The sequence below is a fragment of the Paramisgurnus dabryanus genome, chromosome 19 (genome assembly GCF_030506205.2).
Source record: "Paramisgurnus dabryanus chromosome 19, PD_genome_1.1, whole genome shotgun sequence".
Classification (NCBI taxonomy): domain Eukaryota; kingdom Metazoa; phylum Chordata; class Actinopteri; order Cypriniformes; family Cobitidae; genus Paramisgurnus; species Paramisgurnus dabryanus.
In genome coordinates this window covers 1,269,632-1,288,041 of record NC_133355.1, presented here as the reverse complement: position 1 = coordinate 1,288,041, position 18,410 = coordinate 1,269,632, and the positions used below count along the sequence as shown (strand labels likewise).

Genomic DNA, 18,410 nt, shown 5'->3' with positions numbered 1-18,410 from the left:
AAAACTTTTATTTTAGAAAAATCTTGCAATTATTGTGTAAAAAGTGTCAAATGTTTGGAGTGAGATCTTGTTGCTTTTACGTTTTCACCAGCAGATGTTTCCAGCGCTTCAAAACAGTAAATTATTTCTGTGGCTTTAGCTAAAGTGCATTTCTAGATTAATTTAAGGCCAATTGCAACAAAAATAATAGCCAACAATGATAACAAAAATAGCTGCAGTTGTAAAAATAAACAACAGTCCCATAACAGAAGAAGTTTAATTTATGCATGATGGTGGAAACGTTAAAATAAGCATTTTTAAATAAGCTAAAATAAATTGATTCAACTTAAATGTATTGTTGATTGTGTTTTAGTTTATTGCACAATTTGCATGATTTCTCTCAGAGTAATGAAGGGTATATTTCAAGGTTTAGGTCAAGTGTACTTATTTATTTGGATTAAAACAACATCAGATTTAACAGTGGGTCTGATTGGATTTACTAAGTTAACTCACAGTATTTTATACCAAGGTCAAGGGTTTGATATTGCATATGAAAAACATGTACATAAGTAACCCAAGTTAATCAGTTTGATCAAATTAAACAGTAAATAAAGCAAATTAAAACATCTGCTAAAGAAAAGTCTTCCATATTCAATTCAATTTTATTTATATACTGTAGCACTTTTCACATTTTTTTAAGTACAGATTAAACTGAACTATCAAGCATTGTAATAATGTATAGAAGAGAGATCTAAGTTAAGCCAATGTAAGCTGACTCTCTAAACTCCTAGGAGAAAAAAAAACAAAAGAGAGAGCCAGACTATAGCTGATTCTATAGAGGACATACTATATATTACATACTATATTATACAACTTTAAAAGATAAAACATTAAGAATTAAAAAAGTTAAAAAATGTAAAACAAAAATGTGTTCAAGGACGAGACAGGATCTGCATCAGATGTTCAGCCAGCGATCTGTGGTCATGAAGTCTGAGGCTGAAATATAACCTGAAGATGAGAAAGAAAGGAAATGTCAACATATAATTTTTAGTCATCATATTCATAGTATATCTAGAACCTTAAAGCCACAATATGTATGATTTTTTTTGTAATAAAATATCAAATGCAGTTGTGTACTTACATTATGCAGAAAGTTCCCAACATGTGTTACTCCTGTTTTAAGTAACGGCTCGTCTCTCTTGTAATTGTGGCCCTTTTAATGTCCATGCTATTCTCGGTTTCTGGTTGTAGAAGAAACTAGGGAGACACAAGAGGACAAATGCAGAAGTGTTGGTTAAACAACATCTAACACACAGCTGTTGTGCCTTGCAGCTAATTCATTATGAGGCATTAAATCATGTGATCAAACGTACAGTAAAAAAAGCATTCATTCATTACCTCATCCGTGAAAACAGCATCTCCCATCATTCCCCTCTCCTTCGGTCATTAAGCTCTGTCTTTGTGTGTCTAGCGCCCTGTAGTGATGAAAATGTACATTTAAAACAATCTTACTATACAACTAACTACATAAAGACAAAGCATGTAATCTGCAAAATGTAGTTTTCTATTCGGTCTGTTACCTCATTTTGTATAAGAGTAGCTCTTCTTCGTCAGACTCAGTTTACCAGTTTAAATAACTCATTAACCTAAACCAGTCATGATCTAAGATCTGCCTGAGGGTCGGACGATCACTTGGATCCATGGCCAGGCACCATCTTAACAGATCACAGATTTCTGTACAAGTTTTAGGAGAGAGCTGGTTAGTCATCATGACACACAAATGGCAATAATAATCATGGCATAAAGAGACGCTTTTGTTGTCATTTAATAATACTGCAAAAAAGTCTGTCTGTCTATCATCTAAAGGGACCCTGGTCACAGACAGACAGTACCTCAGGTTAAGATTATGGCACAGTGATGGCGAGCCACTAAATGACTGTTTCACTAAACACAATAAAATCTAACATCTTGCCAGACAGACCGTATCCTCTGATAATATTTATTGTGGATTTGATCAGAGGCTTTGTGTGTGCATGTTGATAAGTCAATTTCACTCACCTAAAGAGACGCTTTTGTTGTCATTTAATAATACTGCAAAAAAGTCTGTCTGTCTATCATCTTATGGTCATTTGTTACCTAATTGTGACCCTGGCTTTGTGTGTGCATGTTGATAAGTCAATTTCACTCACCCTTTGATAAATCCTTTTTTTTCTTCAGGTTGTCCAAACAAAACTTGTTGAAAGGAAAGGGGTAAGATCCAAGCACCATAAAGTACAGCAAAGCACCTAAGGCCCAGACGTTTGCTGGCATGGCGTGGATTTTACCACTTGTTCGGATCTCAGGCGGGGTGCAGCATGGAGCTCCTGTACACAAAACATCATGTTGAGTCATTTTGTAAAAGATGACCCTGCACTGACAGCAGGTTTCAATACTCCACTATATAAAAAATTCAGCTCACCTTTAAATTCGTAGGACTTATAGCCATCATGTTTAAGAAGATGTCCAAGCCCAAAGTCAATTAACATCAGGCTCAATGTTGATTCCTGTACCAGGACGTTCCTGGCATGGAGGTCTGTATGAAAAACTCCATTATCCAGACAGTGTTGCACTGCCAGTACTGCCTGCTGCATGAGAATTCTTGCTGTATCTTCACTCAATTTTCTTTGACGAGTAACAAAACGCTTCAAGGATACGCTTTGCAGAGGGTACTCCAACACGAGATTGTAAAATTCTCTTGTCTCATACCAGTCATACAACTCTATGACATTGGGGCAGAAGGACGCCTCTTTTAACTTAAGCAATAGCGCCACTTCTGTAATGAGTGGTTCGGGATATCCAGGCTGGAGAAAAAATGGCTAATTAGATCAAACAAATATATTGTATTGGTGCGTAATCGCTATACTGTCTATTTTATGTCTAGTTCACTTCATCAAATTTTATGACAACTTACAATCTGAAGAGTTCTTTCACACTTTTGTTTGTCTATTCGCTTGATGGCAACCTGTAAAGAGAAAAAACAACACTTAGTTAATTTCTCCTGAGCTGACTGAAGCGGCTCACCTGACACTGCACACATAACTTTAAAGTTTGAGAATCTACAAACTTTAAAACATCGTTTAGATCAAGTGGACATACAAATTTAGGCAAACATTGTGTTTGATATAAATACAAGTGCATTACCGGATTGCCATCCCATTTACGGATCCCTTTGTAGACTTTGCCAGAGCCACCGTGCCCAATCACTTTATTCTCCAAGAGTTCATATTTAGAATCTAAAGTTTCTGAAAAACACACAGAAAAATGATAAGGTTACAGTACATGTTAACACTCATATACTCACAAATGAAAGGTACAGCATACATTTCCAGGTACAGAAGAAACCATTTCACATATTGGTGCAACCCACCCTAGGAGTAATGAAGTCAGTACACTCACCTTTAGGCACTGGATCATCTAGTTTAATCTTCCTTAGCGCTTCAATAGCTCGTTGAAAAACATTTAGTTTTTTTGGCCTGACAACTTTATCAACTTTTGGCCCGTGCTTTCTGGGTTTTCCACGAGCTTTTGGCCTGACAACTTTATCTTCTTCTTGCCCGGGCTTTCTGGGTTTTCCAAGAGCTTTTGGTCTGACAACTTTATCATCTTCTGGCCTGGGCTTTCTGGGTTTTCCAAGAGCTTTTGGCCTGACAACTTTATCATCTTTCCCAGGATTTTTAGTTCTACTTGGGTTAAGAATCCAAGGATGTCTGGGATTTCTAACAGCTTTTGGCCTGACATCTTTATCATCTTTTGACCCAGGAGCTTTATTTGGGTCAGGATTTCCACCACCCTTTAGCCCGATATTGGCTGGAATGGCACCTATCTTCTGTAGCCTGGCATTGGCTGCAGCGATGCCACCAGAACTGGCCAGATCCGCACCATCCATGGCATCAGGAATAGCTGAATCGGCATCTTTTTTCACTTTACTCTTCCCTTTTATTCTCCAAGGGTTGTGAAATGAGCGGCTCTTTGAAGCCTTTTCTTTCTGTTTCTTTAAGCCAACAATCTTTGATTGAGAATCTGCCAGATCTCTAACTTCCCTGGTATCAGGGATAGCTGGATCTGCTTCAATCTGTGAAGTCGGCATTGACTCCACTTTGCCCCTCCGGAAGCATCCTAGGAAGCGTTGCTTCAATGTCTTGCGTTCATCCGGATGAATCTTTGTTTTTGATTGGGGGCCGGTCAGATCAGGAACATCCATGCCAACAGGAATATCTGAAATGGCCTTGGGCTGTTGAGTTGGCACAACAGTCACTTTTGTCCCCTGGAGGTTAGATTTGCGGCTCTTTGAAGCCTTTCGTTTCTGTTTCTTCGGACCAACGTCGGTCTTTGACTGTGATGCAAGATCAACAACTTCCCTAACATCAGGGATAGCTGGATCCGCTGTAAGCTGTGGAGTCGGCACTGACTCCACCTTGCCCCTCCAGAGACAGCCAAAGAATGCCTTTCGTTTGTCCGGTTTGATTTTAGTTTTTAATTCAGAGCTGGCCAGACCAGCATCATCCTTTAGAGTAGGATTAGCTGAATCAGCATTAAGCTGTGGAGAAGACCAGAGGTGGGTCAGACAGACAGACAGACAGACAGATAAATGTTTCCAGCCATGTTTAGAAGCCATGTTTCCATCCAAGGCTTTTTTTACGAAAAATGGTTTAACGCATAAACGCAATGTCAATACCTCAAAAAATATATTGGAAACACTTTGTCAAAAAAATAGCTTTAGCACAAATAAATAGATGTCACATGATAGATCTTCATCACGCGCAATTTTTGAAGGGCATAACAGCAAACAATGGGCGCTCTTATTGCAGCCTGAAACTTTCTGTTTTGATTTGCCCCACCAGAGTCGATCCTCCCTATACGCAGGGTACGCAAGCTGCCCTGAACTTAAACTTAAGCTGCTCTTACTTCATGAAGTGCTGAAATGTCAATCACTTATCCATAAAATGATTCATGGTTTATTATCCTAAATATTACATTTTTTCTTCTTATAATCAGGTCCCTTTGGTGAAAGCACATTTATTTTTAATTACCGAGACCACAAATCAGACCTGACCTGGCTAAGCTTTTATTGGAATAGCATTAGAGAAATTAGGTAAATAATTTGCTCAAGGTCAGATTTTTTTTTGCAATACACACAAACTTATATGACAATTGCTTTCATTATTCGTGACATTACCACGGACACCATTTTATCGCCATTTGAATAGAAAACCTTTTTTACGCATATTCACACGATAACAAAACCTGGATGGAAACATGTCTATAAATGGACAGATAGTTGTGGTAAATGTAATGATGTAACAAACCTCTGAAGGAATCAGTGTTTCCACTTTATCATTTTGAAGGCATGGGTGCTTTACATTCTTCCACGCCTTCTTTAATGATTTCAAGATTTTATTCTCGCATTTTTCTACACAAAAAAAGATAAATTATTAGAAAGTTCATTATGACAAAAGAGAATGACAAAGAACCGTGGTCAGTGATAAAACTTAATAAACACTTAACAAACTGGCCACCCAGATACTATTTTATCAAATATGTATATGTAATTGAGTATCTAATTCTTTATAATAAATTCCTGAAAATACGTCATTTATTATTTTATTAATAATGCTGTTAAAATAAGAGTTTAAAACACAGAAAAACTGTCTAAACTTAATTTGTTAATGTAAGATGCTTTATTTTACCGACTTTAATGTAATAAGATATCAGTATCTACAAGTACCATCAAAACTTTTGAGAAACAAGCATGGCACAGATTTAAAGATTGTCAAGAACACAAAATTTCCATCTGACCTGTGGGGCTGTTCGCCTCCTCAAATGCAGGAGTAAACTCCTTTACTCCTCCTCGTGGATGTGAACTACCGGCGTGTCTGTCTAACAAATGTCCGTTGTTCGGGACAATGTCAAGGACCGCACTAGGAAGGACAAAATCCATTCCTCCATCATCACATCTCCATCCCAAACCTGCAATTCAATAAATAATGTTATGAAATTATAAAGCTTTAACTGAAGTGATCAATATGTGTTTAAAACTTATCACTTAATGTCAATGTATTGTTTATTCAACTGTATAAAATATGTCAACTGTATGACAAAATTTGGCTTTCTGTATTAGCAAATGCTTAAGTGAGAAGTGATGCATTGTGCTAAAGGAAAAAGTAAAATGAGGTAAAAAGTACACGAGCACCACCTAGTGTCTATCTGTGGACGTGCATTAAGAATAATGTATGTAAACTTATCAGGATTAAAGCCACATTTTGCTTTCATTTTCATCTTACTTGTTGGGATTTTCTCCTCTACTCCTCCATTTGGATTCAAACCACCGGCAGCGCATCCGACCTCTGACGAAAGTCCAAAATCAGGGACAAAGTCATAGGTCAACACAGCATTCGGTAGGAATGAATCCATCTCTCCTCCAAACACTGCAATTAAAATTCAATAAATTAATGCCTTCATTTAAAATTATCATTTTTATTTTTGTCTAAATTTTATGGAAGCCGAGAGAGACCATGCAGTATTATTATTTTTGCTTGCTTGTTTTTTTCGTGATCATGACTTAATTTTCTGGTGATCTCAAGATAACAAAAAGTTGTTTCCTGACAATCCAAATGTCATAATGTAATTTCCTGTCCATAATATTTAGTGTATTTAAAGTGAACTGCTGATGCATACGTGTAGCTAATAATTGCAGATAGACTAATAAATAAATAATGATGGGGGGGACAGGGATTAGACTAGTGTGAGATTTAATAAATCTAAGCTGTCCAAACTAAAAACACTTTAACTGACACATCTTAAAATACATCAGGGCCATTTGTTTTACCTCAAAATGCACACAAGTAATGTTTTTAGTAAGCCATGTTTGTAAAAAACTAGTTATATTTCCTAAATAAATTAAGGCCTAGACCAGGGGCCTATACCATGAAGGTAGCTGAACAAACTCGGGGTTACAGGATTGATTTTGAAAACCAAACCGGTGCAAACCGGCTTTATTGTTCCCATGAAGCGGCTTATCAACTTTCTCTGTCAACTCAGGCTTTGATCTATAGGTTATGATTACCCCACCCGCGCATGCACATAACAGAGTGACGTCGGCACCGAACAACCAATCAGAATAGAAAATGGAGAGAGCACGTATGAGCAGTGTATTTTTTTAGCGGAGGAGCATGAGCTAATTATACAAAAGTATAAAGATAAAAATGTATTTTAAGAGCGAAATAATACTGCCTCTGCTCTTTTTAATATATATAACATGTAGCCTACATTAACATGTACTCATTGTATAATATTTTTAGGTACCCAAAGTGAAATATGTTTTTTTTAAGTTAATGTACACTTTTAAATTTGTTAATAATCTTACAGGGAATTTTATAAAAGGCCTCTTTTAAAGACATGGTCGGGAAATGTCCGGGGAACACTATGAAGCTGTTAATGTAGCCCTACAGTGCGAGGACCACCTTGCGCATGGTTTGACAAACCGTGTTTTCCCCACCGACTGCATACAAGTATGTACCACTTGCAAAAAAGCGCAACGCAATACACATAATTTAAGTTACAATAAGGGCACGGATTTAACGTGATGCATTTCTTATGTGAGGCAAGAAGTTTGCAAAGATAAGAGATTCCTTCCGTGAAAAATTTAGGTAGGCTATTTCATACAAATAACTTGGCAAGGGAAAACTAAAAACTCTCTTTATGAAGTGTTCTAACAATTTGCGCGGAGACCCATGAGACTTCTTTCTGCTTTGGATGTTTAAGATTAAGACCCTCACCCTCCTTTTTTATATTTTTCTCTTTTTTTCTTTAAATGCAGTATCAACACGGAAAATAGTGATTGAAAAATATGCCTTAATGTTTGTATTTGAATATGTTCAATAAAAAATACAAATAAATAAAATTTGCGTCAGCTATATATTTCTTTGCTCGCAGCTGATTGGTCAAACTGCAGTGTCAGATCTCGAATCCGGAACATAACCTGCCCCGGGGCAGGTTAGCCGTGCAGCGTAAGATACCATGGCAACGAACACCGATTAAAGCACTTTCATGGTACCTAAAACCCAGGGTCGGCGCCAGGGCCGCATTATCCATAGACGGGATTGGGCGAGTGCCCTGGGGCACCAGGCAATGGGGGGCACAAAGAGACTGCGGCCAAAATGTTTTTTTTACAAGTACTCACGAATGTGCAGCACCCGTGACAAAACTACCGAATGTGCGTTCGGGTTTTAAAGCAACACTAAAGAGTTATTATAGAGGGCTGCAAAGCGAATGTGAAAGTGCCATTCACCCTGTTTTGAGTGAATGAACCACTGAAACTTTTTTGGTAACGTTATTTTAAGGTAAAAAACCTCTTTGGTGTTGCTTTAAACGCTCATTTGCATGACGCGTATATAGTTTTATGTCACCATGCGCTCAGTTGATTGTACCGATGGGTCTACGCAGCCCGGGTAAAGTCAACACATCTCACTAAGAACCGCGAGGAGACGAGACGTGCCTGCGCGGATTTAAAATACATTGCAGAGATGAGAGATAAAAAGAGCGGGAGAACTTTTAGCCTGCATTAACACCAACAACATTATAGATGAGAATAAAGGTTTCAGACATCAGTGCCAAGTTAAGGAAAACCGGATAAAAGATGAGAAACGTGTAAAGGATACAAGTATGTAGATCGCCCTGCCAATCATCTCATTACAGTATGGCTATCTGGATATAACTTATTGTATATGTATGTATCTTATGCCTAGAATTAGTGAAGGGGGATGTATGATTCTTTGGTTCATAACTTCCTATTTTAAAAGTTTCATCAATTGTGCATTATGACATGTGCAGCAACTGCATAGAGTTAAGTCTATTTAGTAAAGTCTATTTACTATTTGCAGTAATGCCGAAAAAATGTAAGTATTAATTGCATTGCTGGCAGATTTAAGGTGTGCCATAAATTTTCTGCTGGCATTAAGTCAGGGGCAACAGTAATCTTAATAAAAAAAAAAGTTAGTCTGGAGCCCTGAATGACTAGAATTGACTAGAATTCTATATATATATATAAATATATAGCACTTCAGTGTGTTAATCCGGGCCTGGTCGGCGCAAACTAATCTTAAACTTACCTGGCTATCCACTTAAACCGGCTTCATGGCATAGGTCCCTGGTTTAAAATAATCTATGCCTGGGAAACCACCCCATAATGTGCGTGAATTTAGGGACCATCTCTAAAGTAATAATGTACACGTTTCTATCTTCAATAGTATTTAACAGTTTATATTAATAAATATATAAAAATGTAAAAGTGTACATTATAGCTGACAACCAAATGAACACAGCTGGGTTTGTGACTGTTTGTTGACTAAAAGTCATTCTATTTAAATGCTGTAAAAAGTAGAAACGTGTATATTAAGGAGTAACTTTAGAGACGGTCGGCTCTCCTGATTTTGCCAAGTGGTTGATGTCCTCAGGCCAACATTATGTTGACCCTGGGACAACATTTCAATCAACCAATCAGATTTCAGTAATAAGATTATAGTTTGTTCTAAGTTTAAGTTTACAACCAAGATTAGCTGTTTGTCGACCATTGTTTATTACTTATCATGTACCTCTGATTTTAGGGTTGGGTTATGGTTAGGTTGGGGTTTGGGGATGGGTTTAGGTTTTATTTAGAAAAATGTTGTCCTGAGGTCAACACAATATGTTGCCCTGAGGACATCAACCACTTGGCAAAATCAGTTTGAGCCCCTAAATTCAACATTTTATTTTAAACTAATCCCTAATCCAAGTAAAACCTAATTTTTTCATCCAATGCTAATTTAGCAAAATATAACCTTTCTACGAACAATACAACACGTACATATATCAAGTACACATAAGCTTTAATCACATCACAAGAAAATACAACTTTTGTTAACTTGAGATAACGAGAAATTAAGTGATCATGAGAAAACAAGCAAGCAAAATAAAAATAGTACACAACCTCGGCTTCCGTAAATGAACATCACATTTGCAGTCTGAATAACAACAGTCGTATGCACTGCTTACTATGTATTATGTTATATATACCTTATGAAAATTAAACATAGTTTTACTACATTTACATCCAACAAACATGGTTAATGGTACTGTTGTAAAACCATTGTTACCACATTAAAACCATGGTTAATTTTCGTGAGAGATATTAAATAACAAGGCCTCATACGGCGTAATTCTTATCTTAAATTTCGGGGATGTTTTTTCATTTTGGTCACTTATACTTTTTGTTAAATGAGTCAAAATTTGTCTGTGTATTCTGCCCGTCAAAAAAACGGCGGGTCAAGTTTACGAGCACCACCTGGTGTGTCTAAGTTACATGTACACGTGCATTAACAACACAATAACTGTATGTAAACTTATCAGCATGAAAATCAGACTTTTTTGCTTTAACTTGCATCTTACCTCTTTGGCGTTTCGCCTCAGTATGTGTTGGATAAACATCCACCTCATCATCATCCTCCTCCTCCTCTCCTCCACATGGATTTAAGCAACCGGCAGCGCGCCCGACTTGTGACGAAAGTCCGATATCAAGGACATAGTCAAAGTTCGGCACAGCATTCGGCAAAATAAAATCCATGTTTTCAACATCTGTTCCGTCCTTGTCGGACAATGGTGTTACAGGACGAAACATGATGTTGAAGAATAACTGAAAGACTTAACTGTGCTTAGACTCGGTTCACAGAGGGTTAAAATCTGTAAACAAGTAAACTGTCTGTCCGTAACGTTACACAGTGCGTCAAGCAGCTTAAAGTTGCGAACTTTGTGAAAGTCTGCAAATTCACATGTTTATCTGTACAGTAGCGTTCAGATCAGTCAAGTGATACCGGTCTCATCTGGCTGAGTGTTTTATAGGCACCAAGTGTGTTGTCATATTGGTTCCATGACAACGAGGCGTTCTATGGTTGTCATGGAGTTTAATGACTCATGTAACTGTTCGTAATAACGGCTCAACTGTGATGATTTTTTTTTATGTCCCTTGTGTTGTTTAATTAAAACTATTTACACCTTTTGGACTTTTTATTGTAGATATATATGAATATCCTATCAAAACTCTTTAATATGTCTTAATGTTTATTGCTACTTTTTAAAATGTATTTAACAGTATGTATAGATGCTATTTTGTATTAATATATTTAGACCTATTGTGTTATTCATTTAAAACCACTAGATGGCACTATGTTAATTACCAGTAATGTTAAAAGATAAGAATATTAGTCGAGAGTAAAACACAGACATGCGCACATTGTATCGAGATTTTATTTAAATCATCAAAAAGCATCAAAGGTCATATATTTTAATGCATAATACATACAAAAGTTTTTTCATTGCTCAAAATCCTTTACACATATCAAATAGTTAAACACTGGCAGTCAGTCAAAAACAGACATATAGTTAGATAATAATCCCTCATCCCTTACAGCAGTTAAAGCATCAGCAGAGTTACATATTGCATGGTTTACTGCAGGGTTAAATTCACTAAACACTACTTAATATTAATTCCCAAACACATAGGGACATTTGACATGTTGACTGATGAAGAACCACCACAGAGACTAAAGGGTCAAAATACTGTATGAGATAAGAGGAAAAGATAAAAAAAAATGTTTCCACTACCAAAATTATTTTTTCTGCCCTAAACCAATTTTATGCAACAATTTCCTATTTTTGGTTAGATAACATGAAGGCCAAATTAACCTCCTAAGACAGGAGCTTTAGTTTGTCTGGTTTTTTTTCAGATTTCTACCAGCTATCTTGGGGAACCAATAAATATAATAACCAAATATTTTTCTTTGAACATGAAGCAGTGTATTTGTCCATGTTTGTGTATAACAGGTTCCAGTTACACAGAATTAAGTATTATGGTGCAAACAACACAAAATGTATGTTCACATATGTGACATCCAGGTCTTTGGAGGTTAAATGTGGCATAATATAACTGTAAATAGAGATAGACCTTATTAAAATTGTTACCTTATTAAAGATATCAAGATTATATTTTTTACATTATAGATTTTATGTAGAAATCTCTCAAACTTGCTTCACTGATACTCTGAACTTTATTGAACTACATATAAACACGGTTTAAGAATTATCTTCATTCACTGTTATATTTACCTTTAAGATAAAGAACCATACCATAACACCAAAAACATGTTGAAGTCAGACTTTCTGTTAATGCTATTCATTTTTATCACCACCAGGTGGCGACTGTAGATCAACATGCAGTCACGGTTTCATTTCTCTGCAAAGGCTTCAGTGGAGATGAGCACCTGGACCTGTGTGAGAATAATAAGAGATTATTCAAAGACATATCACAATGATGATAACTTTAGTATAGGGATGAACATTCCCTCCTGAAAATCAGCTAAAACCAACCTAACCTAGTTGACTGGTTTAACTGGTCTCCCAGCTTGGTTTTAGCTGGTGTAGCAGGCTAGTTTTAGAGAGGTTTTCAGGGCCTACCTTTAGCTGTTCAGATTGAAAAAAACAGCTTTACTAGGCTGAAAGCTCAGAAGAGTGGTCTTAGCTGGTTTTACTGACTGATCAAGCTAATGGGTCAGCTGGTCTTTCACCCTGACCAGCTAGAAAAATGTCCAAACCCCCTTTAAATCCAGCCTGCTACACCAGTTAAAACCAGCCTGCCAGCTTAGGTCTGTTCAGCAGGGTTATGAATGTCTATTGTATATTTACTGTACCTGGGTAAGAAGACATTTAAACAATCTCAAAGTTGCAGGATTAGAATTCAGTTGACACAAACCAAACCAACACTCTAAAAATGGCTAGTTTTTTTTAACCAATAATGGGACGTAAATATTGGACAGAACGTGCTGGGTTAAAAAGGACTCAATGTTGTGTTGTTGTTATGCAATAACTGGGTTATAATACCCAGCATTGACTCAATTTTAATTGAGTCCAATATTTACCCAACATGCTTTAAAAAAAATAACCCAGCCATTTGAATGTGTGAATTTAAAAATTATGACATTACTCCAAAAAAATTCGTTTCTGTGAGCTTTTTTTTAAAATGGAGATTCCAAATATCACATGATAACAAAATAGGAAAGAGCACTACATACTACATCAATTCAAAACTTATTTGCCCACCAAAGCACAAATTATTTCAGGAAAAAAAAACGTATTAATGTGATCGCTCGGGAATGGACTCCAGGATTCAGTTCTCATCTGTGTCATTTGAAGGCCTATTTTACATCACAAGGAGAAAACAAACACACACACACACACACACACACACACACACACACACACATGCACGCGCTTTATAATTACAAATGCCTTATGTTTGTCAACATACTGATCGATGCATCTCTGGCCAAAAATTTTTTATCTGCAGTCAACGATCCACAATGGAGAGGTTTGTATCTAAACTCTGAAGAAAATCTGATCGTATCTTTAACTCTGTGAACTAACGTTAGTCATAAACGAAGTAACACAAAGCCACATGAAAGTGTTGCAAGAAGAAGCAGAAGTAGTTGTGAATAAAATTACGAGAACAAAATCAACTGTCAAGCTAAGGTTAAGCAGAAAGGAAAAGAGGAAGATGAATGCACGAGATGTGGATATACACTTGAGCCAAGGAAATGCCCAGCATAAGGCAAAATATGTAATGAGTGCTCACGGAAGGCCCATTTTAGCCGCATGTGCAAAATGCCAAAACAAAAACGCAAGTCTAGAAAGTTTGAGAAGAACGTTCACGACATAGGACAAGAAGAAATGTTTATGGGTTCCATTGAGATTAGACAACAAGAGCAAACAGCTAAGAAACAGAAGGTACAAACGAATACTGTCTAAACAGCTGAAAATGAGAAATGGACTCAAGAATTCAAAATAAACAACTGTATACTTACCTTTAAAGAGTAACTAAACCCTAAACCAACTTTTTTAGTAAATGATCTGTAAGAATGATGCTTTATTAGTGCTGTTCATTGATTTAAGTAATTTTTTTGACATTTGGATATAAAGTGTTTCAATACTACAATATATAGTGTAAAAACGTCTGATTGCTGCCCTCTTCAGGTTGAACGGTGGCTACTGCAGTTGAATTTTCCTATTGGATGTTGGGTCCAAAAAATGACTCGTGACGTAAGCAGGTTCAAGCTCACCACGCCCTTGTTACGATCTTACCACACACTTGATACAAGCTTAGTTCGTCCCCTCTATCTTCGTTGGGATCTGCCCACTTTTCTTGCATTTTTCAAATATTGCCAGTGGGTGGAGTCACGCTCTCACCAGGGGTTTAGTTACTCTTAAAGCTAGACACAGGAGCTGAGTGTAACGCGTTGTCATAAAAAGACTTTAAAAAAATCACTAACAAGGCCACACTGTTGATGAAGTCGAACTGCACGTTAGTTACTTATTCTGGCCACACGAAAAGGGTAAGGCCATGCTTAAATGTGATTACAAAGAGAATGAGTTTGGGCTAGAATTCCAAATAGTAAATGAAAACTCACCAGCTTATTTAAGCAGAGAAGCATGCTAAAAATTAGGACTGATTAAAAGAGTTTACAAAGTAGAGAATAAGGATCAAATAGACATACTGAGTGAATACAAATATGTGTTTTCTTGGTTAGGATGTGTATCAGGACTGCACCATGTACAGCTGAACCCAGATGTTGCTCCAGTCATTCATGCACCATGGAAAATACCGGTAGCACTAAAGGAAAGGGTAAAAATGGAACTCAAAAGGATGGAGGATCTTGGAGATATCGTGAAGCAAACTGACTCCACTGATTGGGTTAAAGCAACACCAGATAGTTTTTTTACCTTAAAATAATGTTTCCAAAAAAGTTTGTCGTTCATCCACTCGAAACAGGGTAAACGGCACTTTCACATTCGCTTTGCAGCCCTCTATCGGCCAAAACCGCACTAAAGAAGTTTCCAACCGTCGGGGTCGTGGTCCTGTAGTTCGAGTGAAAACTACAAAAACTTGCTTTACTGCAGTGGAGCATCTTGCAGGCTGTGGGTGGAGCATACTCGGCAGGTACATATGAAAGAAAGATACCATTACCTAGCGTTCATGCACCTTTTCATGGTGGAGCCTGCAAAGAAAAGAAAGGGTTTCATTTCGGAGGAGGGGAAGAATTATTTACGAAAGTGGTAATGGACAATTCCGCTTCCAACCTGTAGGGGGAGCAAAGAGCAAAAACTCTTAAGTGTTCCTTTAAAGGGGGATATGTAATGTATAGAAATGTGTATATATACTCCTTACCTGTTGGTGGTGCTAGAGTTGAGTTGCACCTGAGTTGTAACTGACCGAATAAGAACATGCAGTAAACGCTAGTGTCATGTCAAAGAACTTATATTAACAAGAAGTGAAAGCCAATAGAACGTTCCATTGCAACACCAGCGCCCAGCAGCAGCCATACGAATCTGCCATTTTGGAATGAGAGTGACTCGGGAGTCAACTAGAAGTGATGTGTCGTTTGCAAACAAGCGACTTCCACACACTATCCATTAGCTTCTTGTTGTCGCTATGGCAATATCAGCTGCTTTGTAAAACAAAAAACTACATTAAAGATCAAATCCAAACTGAATGATGATAACACAGAATAACATACAATCAGACTAGTGATCATTAATCCCTTTATACAGCTTATTTTCAGATATTTAGACAAGTCTTCCACTCCCCCCCCCCCACAAAACCTATATAGCATAAAATAGATTTACATAATAAGCAAGAAACAAACTACCTCAAATGTCTATCTATTTAATGATTGGATTCCACAACGGATAACAACAACAACACAACACATACAAACAAGACAATATAGCATTTACTGTAGATGTAGCAGTTGAACAAAATTTTAATTCAAGAAACTTACTGTTGCGATTCTGATTTGGCTGTCAGATTCGCTAATTGAGAATGAATTGGCTGTGAGAATTTTCATTCCAAAATGGCGGCCGCGCAACCGAAGCGCCACCTAGTGACTGTTGCCAAAAACGCCTCAGAGTTTCGGCTCTTGTTCTTCTATACTCTTCTTTTGTCACGCTTATCTATGGCTCAGTGATTTATTACTATCACCCATCATTGCTAACCAGATTACAAGTATTCGAAGTAGCACGCACGCCTACGTGTATGTGCAGATCTGCGCAGATGCCACATTTTACTGTAATCGTTTCATGATTGGTTACTACCCCATCAATCAATATTTTGCTGCATAGGCATTGGCTGGCTTCATTTTGACTTTATCCAGTCAAAAACTAAGGTGTGCAAAATGACACCTCGCTTACCCAATGTACGCTTCCTGTGTTTTTAAGTTCTCAAACCTTATATGATTGGACAAAACAGAACCATAAGGCGTATTCAAACACAGAGCAGGAAGACGTGTGAATCGATATTTTTTTGAAAATAAACATGATCGAACATACTAACCGGAAGCGCGCATATAAACAAAGGATGATCTTTCAGGATTTTCCCCTATTTTTTCGTGGTTTTGGATTAAAATGTGGGATGCGTTTTAGTGGACCCATGGTGCAAATGATCAGAACCATGACGTAATATGCAAGTAAGTTAGCTCTTACTGACATTGATATTATGCCTTCCGTCTGCGTTTCATTTAATTATTTTCACTATATTGATCTGATTGCAAAAACAAGCTCAGAACATGAATCTTGAGTTTTAGCTGTAAATGATTTAGGGGTCTGCCGGTGATGACGGTTATGACGTGAGTCAAATGTGACGGTTGGTAACATAACCGTCCAACTGACAAACGAGCAGACACTGATCAGCTACTTGCTCTACGTTTATTTAAAATTAACAGCAAGACAATTAGCAGTGAATGTGCTTTCACCGCTATCACCCAACGACCCGGAAGCATCTCCCTCACGTCGTTTAACCTCACCGTCGGCGAGAGGGACTGCGGTTACGCCCACTGAGTGACTAAAGACCGAGCGGCAGTATTTGAGTACAGCGTGACATCGGTGAAAACGCATCGAAATGCAACAGTATCTGTCTGCGTCCTGCAAGACGGAGGCGTGAGTTGTAGTAGGCGTGACTTGTAGTAGTTGGAGGCGTGTCTTGTACTTTTCTAAATCGCGGTCCACCACGCGAGATCTACCTCTAAGTCAGAATTGAAATTATGAAAGTTTTAATACTTATTTTAAAAATAAGCTTGTATGTTAGCAATTTGGGCATCAATGTGTTTGTAGTGAATTTGTCATTAAATAAGATTTAGAGTCTGTTTGAAAACGGGTCAGGTTAGGACAAGCTGAGGATATATGATGAAAGCCTTTTAATGGTAAATTTCGTTTTGTGCATACATTTGTGCAATGTGCATATTTCAAAAAACGTATGGGTGGAATGTTTTTGGCACTGTGATTCTGCTGGTTAATTAAATAAAATACAATGAATTAATTTATTAATTACTCGTATTAATAAAATGTATATTTTAACACGTTCAGGGATTAATAATAATTGAAAGTGATGACAATGGCATTTTTCATCAGATGTTTATATTTACAACAAAAAGAAAACGACACTAAGCCAGGGGTTTTATTATAATTTATAATAAATTAAAGAAGTGCCTTATGAATATTTTTTATGTTATCCTTTGTATATTTATAAACGTATGAGATACATACACAGCACACAGTCAAGTACATTATAAACATTATAAGCTTATACTGCAGGCCTACTACAAACTCTCTCCCGTTTTAATAATAACACCCTGACCTCTGCATTACATCTGAAGCCTCCAAATTAGGCAATTTTGGGAAAAGATTATCATCTTAACTTTCGAGATGTATAGGAGAGCTCGCGTGATCCGTGAACCGCGATGTACCGTACACACTGCATATTAATTGGGTTGTCACTAAAATGGTTGTCACTTATTAATTCGGTTGTCACTTCACCTTTTAATGCTTAATCCTGTTCTGACAACCGCATAATACAACCGCATTAACTTCCGCAAAATGCAGGGGACAACCGCATTTATAAAAACTCTGCATAGTGTGTACATTACAACTAAAGTGTTCAAATGTGGATCATGGATATGACAGGTCTCTCTTCTGAAAAACTAAATTCCTAAAAGGGGAAAAGTCTTTTGCGTGCGGTGCAGAAATTGACAGAGAGCGTTTGCTGACTAGTGTTGCCATATTGCACTAAAAAAAGCGAACAGGAAAATTCCAATAATAAACCGAAATAAATCCAAGTGCTGATATCAAAATATTGGGTCCCGGTACCTTTACACTTTAATAACACCAAAAACTTGTTCGCTTCATGAGCAAAAAGCAAGCCATAAACGGTTAAGCGCCAAAACAGTACGTACAAAAAACCCGAGGACCTGGCAACACTGCATGACAGCGCGCTGTTTTACAAATGCGTGCAATGCACAACTCCAAGACGGTGGTTTAAT

At 37.3% G+C, this 18,410-nt stretch overlaps 1 protein-coding gene and 1 long non-coding RNA gene across 2 annotated transcripts in view; both read right to left on the bottom strand.

The window, feature by feature from the left end:
* The window catches only part of LOC135775162 (CD209 antigen-like protein A), a 214,706-nt gene that overhangs the window by 78,639 nt on the left and 117,657 nt on the right, over nucleotides 1-18,410 (bottom strand). The window lies entirely within an intron of this gene.
* Nucleotides 5,330-6,367, bottom strand: LOC141281084 (uncharacterized). The gene is made up of 3 exons (XR_012335512.1): nucleotides 6,300-6,367; nucleotides 5,815-5,985; nucleotides 5,330-5,428 (listed from the first exon to the last, which is right to left on the bottom strand). It is a non-coding gene; the product is annotated as an uncharacterized lncRNA (long non-coding RNA).